Below are 13,303 nucleotides of genomic sequence, written 5' to 3' on the forward strand. Positions count from 1 at the left end.
AGGTTGTGCAGCAATTGCTGGGGTGAGACTCAATCTGTGCCTTGCTTCCTTGTCAAGGTAGGGGGTTCAATCTGTATACATACATACATACATACTACATACATACATACATACAGAATGTGTTCAAGAACTGACACTACACATCGTGGCCATTGCTTTTGTGTGGTGTACCAAACAAGTTTAACGCAATATGGTCTTTTGTGTTGCCAAAAGTGTGCTTCCAAAGGATCTTCAATAATGAAGATCAAACTGCTGCAGCAAATTGATGATGGAAAGGGGAGGGAAATGCAATGGGAGTGGAGGGACATTGCTGATCTAATCAGCTGGGTAGTCTGCAGCAAAGAATGCTGTGTTATGCAAAGAATGCAGAATGAAAAACTAGTCTTGCTGGTGAAGGCCGAGTGTTGATCTGTGTTAGCAGACAGGTAGATCAATGGACATAATCAACAGGACTTTGACTGAGGTATACTTTGCCACTGCACAAGGTAAAGAGAAGCTGACATTTCTGGTGTTCACCCTCTTTTACTCCAATGAAGGATTAATATCTGAAATGTCAGCTTCTTGCATCCCATGATGGTTAGCATATATCGCCATATACATCCTGTTGACTTAATTCATTCTATTCAAAGAATCCACACTTCGAATGGAGGCCAGGCATCAAAAGACTGGCTTGACCAAGGAAGACCATTCAATTTTCACTTTATTAACCGTGCTCATGTCTCTGTCTCCATTTGAAACTTGTATCCCTCATTTTGGAATTCGTTTTTACTGAAAAATAGGAAACAAGTCTTCATGCATACAGACAAACTAATGATTTTGATCTTTAGTTCCACCATTGATCCGATTCCCCAAAGATTCAATCGGTGTGAGTGATGTGACATTCGAGCGTTGCGATTGAACCAAACTTATTCAATGATGAGGTATCACCCATAATGAAGACCTATGGAGCTGCTGTCATGCTTACAGACCCAGAAGACCTTTGATAAGAAATATTCTCAACCTAGGAAAGGTATTTCCAATTTAACTAAGGTACACTGCCCCAAAGGTCTATTACAGTGTAAAAGAGCAAAACATCTTTAATGGAAATAACAAAGTCATATTTCATGGCACAAAGTATGGAGTTATGTCCCTTCCAGGCTTCGTACTCTATGATGCAGTGCTTCCAGTTGACACTACAAACAGTAGTTTTAGTTGGATCAAATTTTGTCTGGAATTATATAAACACAGAACCAGGAAGTCAAGTGACCCACACCCCATTTCCAAATTATTCCTTCCAAATATGTAATTTCTTTCTTTCAAATGAGCTGTCCGAGAGCAAAATATTTGGTAATCAAAATTGTCCACCAAATACTTTCTTTCAACAGACGATCTCCCCACCTCCAGACAATCTCTCTTACAATCCATGTCTTTGATTGGCGGTTATTTTTCATATGAGTGTGTCGCTCGGTTCATGGAAGAGCGAAACAAGAGGTGGCAGCAGGTTTACAAACTACCAAAGGATATGGAACGATGGACCTCCTGCACAAGGAGTAAAGGAGGAATAAAACAAAAGCGAGTGGCAATGGCCAAAGGGAATGGGGTCGTGATGAACAGAGTTATTTGAAAGAATGAAGTCAGGAAGGCAAGACAATGGACACAGGGAGACAATTCCACAACAGAGAGGAGGGATGAATGAATGATGAGAAACCTGGTTGGGCTTTGGGTGGGTCAGCAGGTTCAGGTTTTTAGAGGTATGTGTGGTCTACCTGTGGTGGCTTCCGGGAGGGCAGAGGAGCATCTCCAGAGAGAAACTTGGATAAATTAGATCCCACCAACTTGCTGCTGATGGGAAATTATAGTTCTTGGGAATACTCTACCTCAAGACTACAATGGTTCATTAGGCCTTGTGGTTTTGAAGGCCTTGTTTTTGACCACCTCAAGGAGAACAAGGTTGGAAGCAGGATCACCAGCGCAGAGAGGGTGGGGCATACTCCATGGGGCTCTGCATGAAAGCCTTGCACACAGTGATAAGCTCAATATATGTCTCAGGAATGCGTCAGCTCGATGTCGAATACCCAGATGGCAACTAACCGTTGATGCTAGTTTGGTGATATGATTCTCCCATGAAAGGTTACGGCAAATAATGCGGCCATGGAGGTCCAGAGACTGCACCTTTTACAGTGGCTGTCCAGAGAAGTGGATTGGATAGTTCAATTACCATCCATTGTGGATAGACGGTGTGACCGTGGTTTGTGACTTGTCGGATGTTCCAAGTAGATGCCAATCGACTTATCTTGCCATCGATTTAGCTGGAGATGTGTTTATTGATCTTCTGAAACTAGACAAGTGAAGCCACAGAATTCTCAAACCCGTTCTCACATCTCCACCCTCCATCGAAAAGGCTCAGCCTTCCAAGCATGCATGTATACACCGCTGCAGCCAGCCTCCTCCACAAAGGACTTGGGACACAAGACTCGCGTAACCTTTGAGCATCCTCCTGCAACGGAATATGCTGAAAACAAAGTAGGACCACCTCCACGAGTGCCGCAAAACAGAGTTATTGGGGTATTCGACTTGTGAATAATCTTTCAGTGAACGTCAAATACAAGGTAACCAATTCCTGCTTCATAATTACAATTTATATTTAACCACTTCAGTTTAATCACGGTGTAGGAGGTACTTGCTAAATGGGCTTACAAGTCATGGAAGCCATTACATGAAGCAGAATCTATAAGACTAGCTCCTGGAACATCCACACAATGTAAAGTTTGACTTAAAATACTCAACTCCCCTCCCATCCCTACCCACAACCCATCAAATGTGACTAATGGTGAGAACGCGAGCTAGCAGCGGCACCATGAACAAACTCATGTCCTTAGTCGAATGTCAGGCCTGGTCAGCCAGTTCATAAAAAATGTGGGAGTAATGGTGGCCATTAAACAAGAAGAATATTACAAATGAGGAATTATAAAAGAGAGAAAGGGCAAATGATGATAAACTACCTCTCCATGACCAACACAGATCAGAACAAATCAACATCCCTGTCCTTCAATCAAAGACACATGAAGAGATCCAAAGGAAAACTTTTTACCTCCACCATCAAAGGTGGACAGAAGTTATGTTCGCCCGTGTTTGTTACTTGGCAAAAATTATTATTTTTGACAAGTATGTTGATCACTCCAGTTTGTGTGTGTGTTTGTCTGTCTGCTCACTTAAACTTGCCTACATGTCACAATTTTAAAATGATCTTCATGAAACTTCGCCAAATGGTAGAGTTGGTGGTCTGATAGAAGCCTTTTTTTTTTTTTTTTAGGTCAAACGGTCAACATAGGCCAAAGGTCAAGCAGTCTTTTTCAAATTTCTAAAATCCTCAATTTTCATCGGATTGACTTGAAATTTGAATAGGATTTTCATATTAGCTTACTGAATTCAACCACCAATTATATTTGAGGTCAACATAGGCCAAAAGGTCAACATAGGCCAAAAGGTCAACATAGGCCAAAAGGTCAACATAGGCCAAATTTATGAAATCAGTGGGATACAAAACGCAAATTGTTCAGCCTGGCGTAGGTTTGCACTCTACTGAGTGCCATTCTTATTCCGCATGTATTTCCATGCATTAAATGGCACATACAGACCCACAATCTATTTCATTGTTGTATCAAACCATGATCAACCCTTGGCAGGTGTAGGCTGAAGCAGACTGTAGATTTTCTGATGAAGGTAAATAAGTTGTAAAGATCAAGTGAACCAGGTAAGGTAACCTAACGACAGGTACTACAATCAAAAGGCATTTGGAAGTAAACCAACAGGAAATTAATGCATTTCCTACCTCGAAAGGTGTTGCTTCTGTTGGAAACATTCATCCAATCTGCCTAAACTGATGAACTTGCATGACTCTTTGCAACACAGCCACCTACCTGTATTTGTTGTGCAGGTGAAGGCCCAATGGCGACTTTATTGCGGCATGCTCTGGACAAACTGTGTTGGCTCTATTATCAGTACCTGCTTGTGACCTGCTGCTATGTCATGGAGCCCTGGGAACAAACCGTCTTCACCTTCATATTTATCAGCACCGTTGCCATTGTGGTCTACGCAACCTACGTTTTTCTACCCCTCAATGTCCATTTAGCCACACATTTTCTCCTCAAATTGCTCGGACTCACTGCTGATCAGTCAATAAGTGGGTAATCATGATCTTGGTTTTTTTTATCGTAGGCCTTGCGGTCTATCCTGAAACATATACTTACCAAAAACAACTGACGATTGACTCTTTTAAAATGCTTGGTTATTGTTCGGCTTTGTGTCCTTCAAAACGCTTTCACATCTGACCACACACCTTATAATTTACAACCACCCCTCGCTTCCTCCAACCACTCTGTCTCTCATTCCGCAAATTCCCCCCATTCTTCCGAAACCATCATCATGTCAATGAAGCTTTCTGCACCAAGGAAGAGGAAATAAAGGAGAGTACTTCTGAACAAACACTTGCGTTTCATTCCTTGTGACATTCTCATTTTGAGACACAGAATAGGAAGCATCATCACGTTATCCGAGGAGAAGGAAACCTCACAGATATGCTGCATACACCAAGCACCAACTGCACAAGCTACATTGTCACACCGATAAGAAATCTCATTGTTACAAACAAACCATAATTGCACAACCTCTCCCGAATATTTAGCACCAGGTACAACACTGGTTATGTATCCTTGAAGCGGATCGAATTGAATTCCATTGATGCAAGAACCGCTTATAATATAATTTCCCTCGTGTTCAGGAAGAGCCGAACATCTACGATCGTTGAAATCCAAACACAGTTTTAAAAGTTTTTTTTTTTACCATTACTGATGCAGAAGTACCTTTTTGCACATTTGGATGATGACCTCGGCCACAGAGGCACTTCGCACACACAAAGGAACCACCTGAGATGTTGAGCCAACATCTGGAGTGTCTGTATGTCTATTCGCTTGGGCTACCATTTCAGAAGCACAATACTGTTCTTGACATTTAACCTCAACTAAATCTCAGTTGGAAAAGGAAAGCTGGATTTTTATAGACTTTTGGAGAATGGCAAAAACCCCAACAATAGCTGGAGCTCCAATGGAGTCGGAGCAATGTCCGTAGCTTGCCTGTTGGGATCTTAAATGATCAGTTTGTACTACAGTGAGAATTGTTTCTCGTACAACATGAATGTGGATGCTGGTGTAGAAATACAATGCCCTCCATAAGTATTGGAACAGTGAAGTCAAATTTGTTATGATTGCTGTATACTCAAGAAGTTTGGATTTGAGATCAAAACATGAATATGAGGCAAGAATAGAGAAGGTCAGCTTTTATTTCTTGGTATTTTTGTGAATATATGTTTTACCGTTGTAGAAGAACAGCACGTTTTATGTTCAGTCCCCCCATTTTGTGTAAGCATAACTATTGGTCACATTTGTACAAATAAGCTGTGTAAGATTGAATCTGATATCTTGAAAAATTATTGAGGTTTGGCAATAATAAAATCGCAAAAAAAAGAAAGGAAAACAAATCATAAAAAAGAAAGATAGATTGAATTAATTAATTCTAGTTTGTACTCTCTTAGCTTGGTACTGAGGTGGTTTACAATGGGGGCCTTTTGATTAAGACTGATGACCCTCAAGTGTTATTGCAGAATGCCCTCAGACAGAAGGTCTAACTGGGTCTATAGGGCCTTAGGGGACTAAGGATTCTAATGGGATATATAGGGCCTAATGGGTCTTAGAATCCTCAGGGGTCTTCAGGTTATAAAGGGTCTAAAGGGTTTTAAGGGTCTAAAGGTTCTTGGGGATCTTGGGGTTGAGAGGGTCTTAGGGATCTGAAGGGCTTAGGGGGTCTTAAAGGGTAATGAATGGTGTTAGGGGTCTTAAGGGTCTAAGGGGTGTAAGGGATTAAAAGGTACAAAGGGTCTTAAAAGGTCCAAAGGGTATAAAATGTTTTAAATGGTCTACGGGGTGTTACGGATTCGTCACTTCCGTTGTGGTGGTTTTCATCCACTGTAAACATTTTCGATTCCATGTACTATTATTGTTGTCAAAAGGTTTATTGTTTATGAACTGTTTTCAAAAGGTGAAAAAGTTAGTTTTAAATGAAACCGGAACCGGACGACAAAGAAGAGGAGGAGAAAAAGAAGGCGGAGCAAGTGGAGTCGGACAAGAAGCATAGTCGCTTCGAGGTCTAGAGCGAACGTTGGCGAGCAAGAGTCACGAGTGAACTTTGGGTTTCCCAGGAAAGGGATTCCTGCGACAGAGTTGTTATCGCTGTGACAGATAAACCTGCGTGTCAGGTTTTGCGGTCGATTCCGAAGGGAATCGCTGGACTGCCGTTACGTCTTGGATACGGCCGTCCACCATTTTGACTCGCGCGCTTTGTGCGTCAAGCAAGGTTTCTTTGCTTCGCTTCAGCCTTTGCGCGTCGCGCAAGGTTTTTCTTTGCTTCACGTCAGCCGTTTTCACCGCTTTCAGACGTATCTGGTGTGTGTGTGTGCAACGCGGATATACCTGAAGGTAAATCTGAGGTTTGCCGACTGTGAGCAGTGGAACGTCCATACCCGAGGGTGTGATTTCCCAGTCGCCTGGAGGGCGCCTTTGCACAGCTTTGGCAACCAGACTGTAACTGCCAACCCAACGGGATTCTGGTCTCGATTGGACATTGATCTGTCGATCGCTGGAGCGGATCGACTTTGGCTTGAAGCCGGGGAATAGAGACATTGGGAATCTTCTTCTTTTCGCTCACTTGGAGCACAGTGAGTTATATTGTACGAACCTGATGGTACCATCATAGAAATGATATACTATTTGTTGTACAATTGATTACTATTGTTTTTGTACTGTTATTCTTGTGTGATATTAATACAATACCTGTTGGTTTGTAACAATTGGTGTGGCTTCACCATTGATCTTTGACATACAGAATAACACATTTTTCTGCCGTGACTCCTCTCGGGGCTCAGAGGTACACCGTGACCAGGGGGTCGGGGAGGAGCACGTAACACGGGGTCTAAAAGGTTTGAAGGCTCTAAAGGTCTACGTGTCTAAAATATATGTTCCAATAGTCTGTAATTAATAGAGGTAACGAAAAGACGTAGGCAAGTTCCAATGATAAGTAATAAATAGACATGCAAATGGCTCAACTGGCTATACAGTATAATATGTCACGTGTAATATGTGTGTATATAATATACAGTAATATTATGTCACTTCGCTCTTACACGAGCCTCGATCTTGTACACAAAAAAAAAAAAAAAAAAAAAAAAAACTAAGTAATGCATAGACATACTCACAGGGGTCGACCAATATTTCACAGGGGTCACAAGTCTGTAATTAATAGAGGTAACGAAAAGACGTAGGCAAGCTCCAATGATAAGTAATAAATAGACATACAAATGGCTCAACTCACATTCAAACAGTAAGTAATGCATAGACATACTCACAGGGGTCGACCAAGACGTCACCTCAACGAGGGTCCACCGTCCACTGGGGTTTTTCAGTTTTATAGACAGTACTAGTGTGGATCGTACTTAACAAAGACAAGTACTTAAAGTAGACAGTACTTTGGGGTCTTAAAAGGTCATTGTGGTCTTAGGGGTTTTGGGGTATTTTGGGTCTTCAGACGTCTTGGGGGCGGTGTTAAAGGGTCTTCAGAGGTCTAAGGGTTCAGAGCAATCAAAAGGTACATTCCATGAGTACGTAATTAATAGACGTACGTGTAGTCAGGATGCGACTGACGTTGAAACAGTACGTAATTAATAGACATAGTCACACGGCTTCACAGACTGCTTCATTCATTCATTCTACCTTTATATGTCATTTATATAAACTAGGGCATTGCCCGTACGTGGGTGCCCGTTCCTTGCCAAAAAAAAAAAAAAACGCTACCCGTACGCTCTACCCCGCCCGTACGCCCGTAAACAAAAAAAACAACGCTCTTCGCTTCCGCCCTTCGCTCTGACTGAATTGGGAGAAATAATGCGCATAAGAAATCGAATTACGTACCGTAATGGCGGTCAGCTCGTAACGCGCTCAGCTCCGCTCGTCTCACATCGGCCACGCCTACGCAACAAAGCGTTCTGTGATTGGCTGCCGGAAGTGAAGTCGTCACTGTCCGGAAGTTCGCAAATCGCAGTTACGATGAATCGTTTTAATTTAATCGCAGTTTGAATTCGTTTTAAAACATAGTTTAACGGCAACATAGTTTTCCAACGTGAAATAAATGAATACGCTGTCAAATGTGCCGTCCGAGGCAGAGTCTGATCGCCACGTTCGGCACACGTGATAGCTCGCTGCTCTCTGATTGGTTGAAGCGTTTTTTGGACATAGCTCGGTAAGTACTTGTCCGATTAATTTCAAACCTTGAAAAGGCACATCCTCGGGTCCCCAGCAATATACCTGGCAAGTTTCAAGTATATCGGACCCGTGGTTGTCGAGAAACAGCGGTCACAGACACACAGACACACAGACACACAGACACACAGACACACAGAGATTGCTGGAATTATAGATAGATATATAAATATATTATATGAATATAAATGGTATATGAATATATGATTGTGTGTTTATGTATGTATATCTCTATATTTGTATATGCACGTGCACCGGAACTGTAACGCAAACGGTAACTGGAAGGTGTGCTTCACTTCCGTTGAACTTGGGGCCGGTGAGTGAACTTTGGCGTGGCTCTTCCTTTTGTATGCATTTTCTACACATATCACACGTCTTACACACATCACTATACATACTTGACTGATATACATGCCTGCTGTTTTTGTAGACTCAGCAGAAGACCTTTGTTGGTCGAAAGCTTGTCGACAATTAAAGATCGACGTCCTGAAGCTACGTCCGCGTCTTATTTAATCTAACGATTATTTATTCAATGCAAATGAGATGCCCTGCTCGTACTGTGGAGTTTCTACTATTTCTTACAGTTATATATATTATATATTTATATTAGCTTGGCTCGGCTCGCTACGCTCGCCTCACCACGCGTCGTTACTGAGGAGCGGGCTTATTTTAGCTGAGGATAATGACTGTACCTGAGTTGTTCTGTTGTGTTGTTGTGTTGTGTTGTGTGTGAAATACTTTACCTCACCACCAATGTAATTCAAAACACCTCACCACCACAAAATTGAAAACACCTCACAGCCACGAAACACGTAATTATAAAAACCTCACCACCACGAAATAAAAAAAACCTCACAGCCACGAAACACTAAATTAAAAACACCTCACAGCCACGAAACACTAAATTAAAAACACCTCACAGCCACGAAACACTAAATTAAAAACAACTCACAGCCACGAAACACGAAATTAAAAACAACTCACAGCCATGAAACACTAAATTAAAAACAACTCACAGCCACGAAACACGAAATTAAAAACAACTCACAGCCACGAAACACGAAATTAAAAACAACTCACAGCCACGAAACACGAAATTAAAAACAACTCACAGCCACGAAACACGAAATTAAAAACAACTCACAGCCACGAAACACGAAATTAAAAACAACTCACAGCCACGAAACACGAAATTAAAAACAACTCACAGCCACGAAACACTAAATTAAAAACACCTCACAGCCACGAAATTAAAAACACCTCACAGCCACAAAATTAAAAACACCTCACAGCCACAAAAATTAAAACACCTCACAGCCATGAAATTAAAAACACCTCACAGCCACGAAACATGAAATTAAAAACACCTCACAGCCACAAAATTAAAAACACCTCACAGCCACAAAATGAAAAACACCTCACAGCCACGAAACACAAAATTAAAAAGACCTCACAGCCACGAAATTAAAAACACCTCACAGCCACAAAATTAAAAACACCTCACAGCCACAAAATTAAAAACACCTCACAGCCACGAAACACTAAATTAAAAACACCTCACAGCCACAAAATTAAAAACACCTCACAGCCACAAAATTAAAAACACCTCACAGCCACAAAATTAAAAACACCTCACAGCCACGAAACACAAAATTAAAAACACCTCACAGCCACGAAACACAAAATTAAAAACACCTCACATCCACGAAACACAAAATTAAAAACATCTCACAGCCACGAAACACGAAATTAAAAACACCTCACATCCATGAAACACAAAATTAAAAACACCTCACAGCCACGAAACACGAAATTAAAAACACCTCACAGCCACAAAATTAAAAACACCTCACAGCCACGAAACACTAAATTAAAAACAACTCACAGCCACGAAACACTAAATTAAATACAACTCACAGCCACGAAACACTAAATTAAAAACAACTCACAGCCACGAAACACTAAATTAAAAACAACCCACAGCCACGAAACACTAAATTAAATACAACTCACAGCCACGAAACACTAAATTAAAAACAACTCACAGCCACGAAACACTAAATTAAAAACAACCCACAGCCACGAAACACTAAATTAAAAACAACTCACAGCCATGAAACACTAAATTAAAAACAACTCACAGCCACGAAACACTAAATTAAAAACAACTCACAGCCATGAAACACTAAATTAAAAACAACTCACAGCCATGAAACACTAAATTAAATACAACTCACAGCCACGAAACACTAAATTAAAAACACCTCACAGCCACGAAACACTAAATTAAAAACAACTCACAGCCATGAAACACTAAATTAAAAACAACCCACAGCCACGAAACACTAAATTAAAAACAACTCACAGCCATGAAACACTAAATTAAAAACAACTCACAGCCATGAAACACTAAATTAAATACAACTCACAGCCACGAAACACTAAATTAAAAACAACTCACAGCCACGAAACACTAAATTAAAAACAACCCACAGCCACGAAACACTAAATTAAAAACAACTCACAGCCACGAAACACTAAATTAAAAACAACCCACAGCCACGAAACACTAAATTAAAAACAACTCACAGCCACGAAACACTAAATTAAAAACAACTCACAGCCACGAAACACTAAATTAAAAACAACTCACAGCCACGAAACACTAAATTAAAAACAACTCAGCCACGAAACACAAAATTAAAAACACCTCACAGCCACGAAACACAAAATTAAAAACACCTCACAGCCACGAAACACAAAATTAAAAACACCTCACAGCCACGAAACACGAAATTAAAAACACCTCACAGCCACGAAATTAAAAACACCTCACCACCACGAAATTAAAAACACCTCACAGCCACGAAACACGAAATTAAAAACACCTCACAGCCACAAAATTAAAAACACCTCACAGCCACGAAACACAAAATTAAAAACACCTCACAGCCACGAAATTAAAAACACCTCACAGCCACAAAATTAAACACACCTCACAGCCACAAAATTAAAAACACCTCAAAGCCACAAAATTAAAAACACCTCACAGACACAAAACACGAAATTAAAAACACCTCACAGCCACGAAATTAAAAACACCTCACAGCCACGAAATTAAAAACACCTCACAGCCACGAAACACGAAATTAAAAACATCTCACAGCCACGAAATTAAAAACACCTCACCACCACGTCATTTAAAAACACCTCACCACCACGTCATTTAAAAACACCTCACCACCATGTCATTTAAAAACACCTCACCACCACATAATTCAAAATACCTCACCACCACGTGATTCAAAACCACCACGACATTATTAAAAACACTTCACAACCATGGAAACAAAAGTTTCAGGGAGTAGTTCAGTGACAACAGACACTGCCCAGATGTGTAGATATACAGTCACGTGAAAAAGTAAGTACACCCCATGTAAAGTTTTGACTTTTTCAACATATTTCAACATTCAGCTATTTGATCTTCATTTCAACAATATTGATAGATAAAGGTGATATAATATAACAAATATCATGAAACATTTACATTTTGTCGTCCATTGTATAATTTAAATAAATGTAAATGCAAATTTCGCATGTGGAAAAAGTAAGTACTCAACTCAAAAATCCTCAATTTTCATCCGATTGACTTGAAAATTGAACAGCATTTGCACATAGAGTCACTAAATAGGGAAACGAACTATGTTTGAGGTCAAAAGCTCAAAGGTCAACTCAAGGTCAACCTTTCAAAATCATCATTTTTCATCTGAAAAATCGTCACTTTTCTTCCTATTGACTCGAGCTTCGATCAAGATTTTCAATTTTAATGTTGATGAAATGGACAATTTGCTGTATCAATGGAATTTTTTTTCTTGGGGGTGGAGGGCGGATTTTGCAAGTATCGTACTCCACATGACGTCTTCTTGTTTGTTGGTCTGTTTGTCCGCACAGAATAAATTAGATTTTCTCTGCAACGGTTGGTCCGATTGACAGGAAATTTTTACCACAGGTGCAACTCCACCTGCAGAATTTTTTAATGATAATTATGACGTCATAGGTCATGTGGTTCGGCCGCCATCTTGGAAACACCGAAAATTTTTGCATCTCCATATCTCCGAAAGTGCTGAATAGAAAAAATTAAGTCATGGCTCATTGTAAAGAACTCTCCATGGGGAATAAAATATGATAATGGTGATGTCATAGGTGCCTCCATTATGACGTCATAATTCGACAAGTACAAAACTTCATCCTATCAACATGAAATTTATTGAGGGTCATGTAGGCATAAATTGGTGGAGAAAAAAAAGAATGATGACGTTGTTCGGCCGCCATCTTGGAAAAACCGAAAAACTTTGCACCTCTATATCTCTGAAAGCACTGAATAGAAAAAAATGAGACATGGCTCCTTGTAAAGAACTCTTCATGGGGAATAAAATATGTTAATGACGATGTCATAGGTGCCTCCATTATGACGTCATAATTCAACAAGTACGAAACTTCATCCGATCAAGATGAAATTTCTTGAGCATAATCTCGGAATAAATTCGTTTAGAAATAAAATAATGATGACGTCATCGGTCACGTGGTTCGGCCGTCATATTTGTTTTAACACAAAAGCCTTAAAAACCACTGAAAATACATCCTGGCGAGGGTTTGCAATCTCTGATTGCTCTTTCTTGTTATTTTTATTATTACATACTTTGCAGTGTTTGGATAAATACTGCAGCCTATCAACCTATTTATTGTTCAATTAATTCAACCAAAAAGAATACACATCACTCCACCTCCATGCAAGGGTCCAAACCTCAACTAAAATGGGTAACAGTAGTGTTGTGTAATGGATCTTGCCTCTCCAAAATGTTTTCTATGGAGTTAAACACAAACAAATACGCCATGTGCAAGGCCGAGGGCTGGTGCTGTTACTTGTATTGTATTTGAAATGTATGGCATTGAATGAC

General features: G+C 40.2%; 1 protein-coding gene across 4 annotated transcripts in view; it reads right to left on the reverse strand.

Moving 5' to 3' along the window:
- Positions 1-13,303, reverse strand: part of LOC137438993 (uncharacterized) — a 139,212-nt gene that overhangs the window by 63,338 nt on the left and 62,571 nt on the right. The gene's annotated exons all lie outside the window — the stretch shown is intronic.

Source organism: Myxine glutinosa, chromosome 13, assembly GCF_964187855.1.
Source record: "Myxine glutinosa chromosome 13, kmMyxGlut1.1, whole genome shotgun sequence".
Lineage (NCBI taxonomy): Eukaryota > Metazoa > Chordata > Myxini > Myxiniformes > Myxinidae > Myxine > Myxine glutinosa.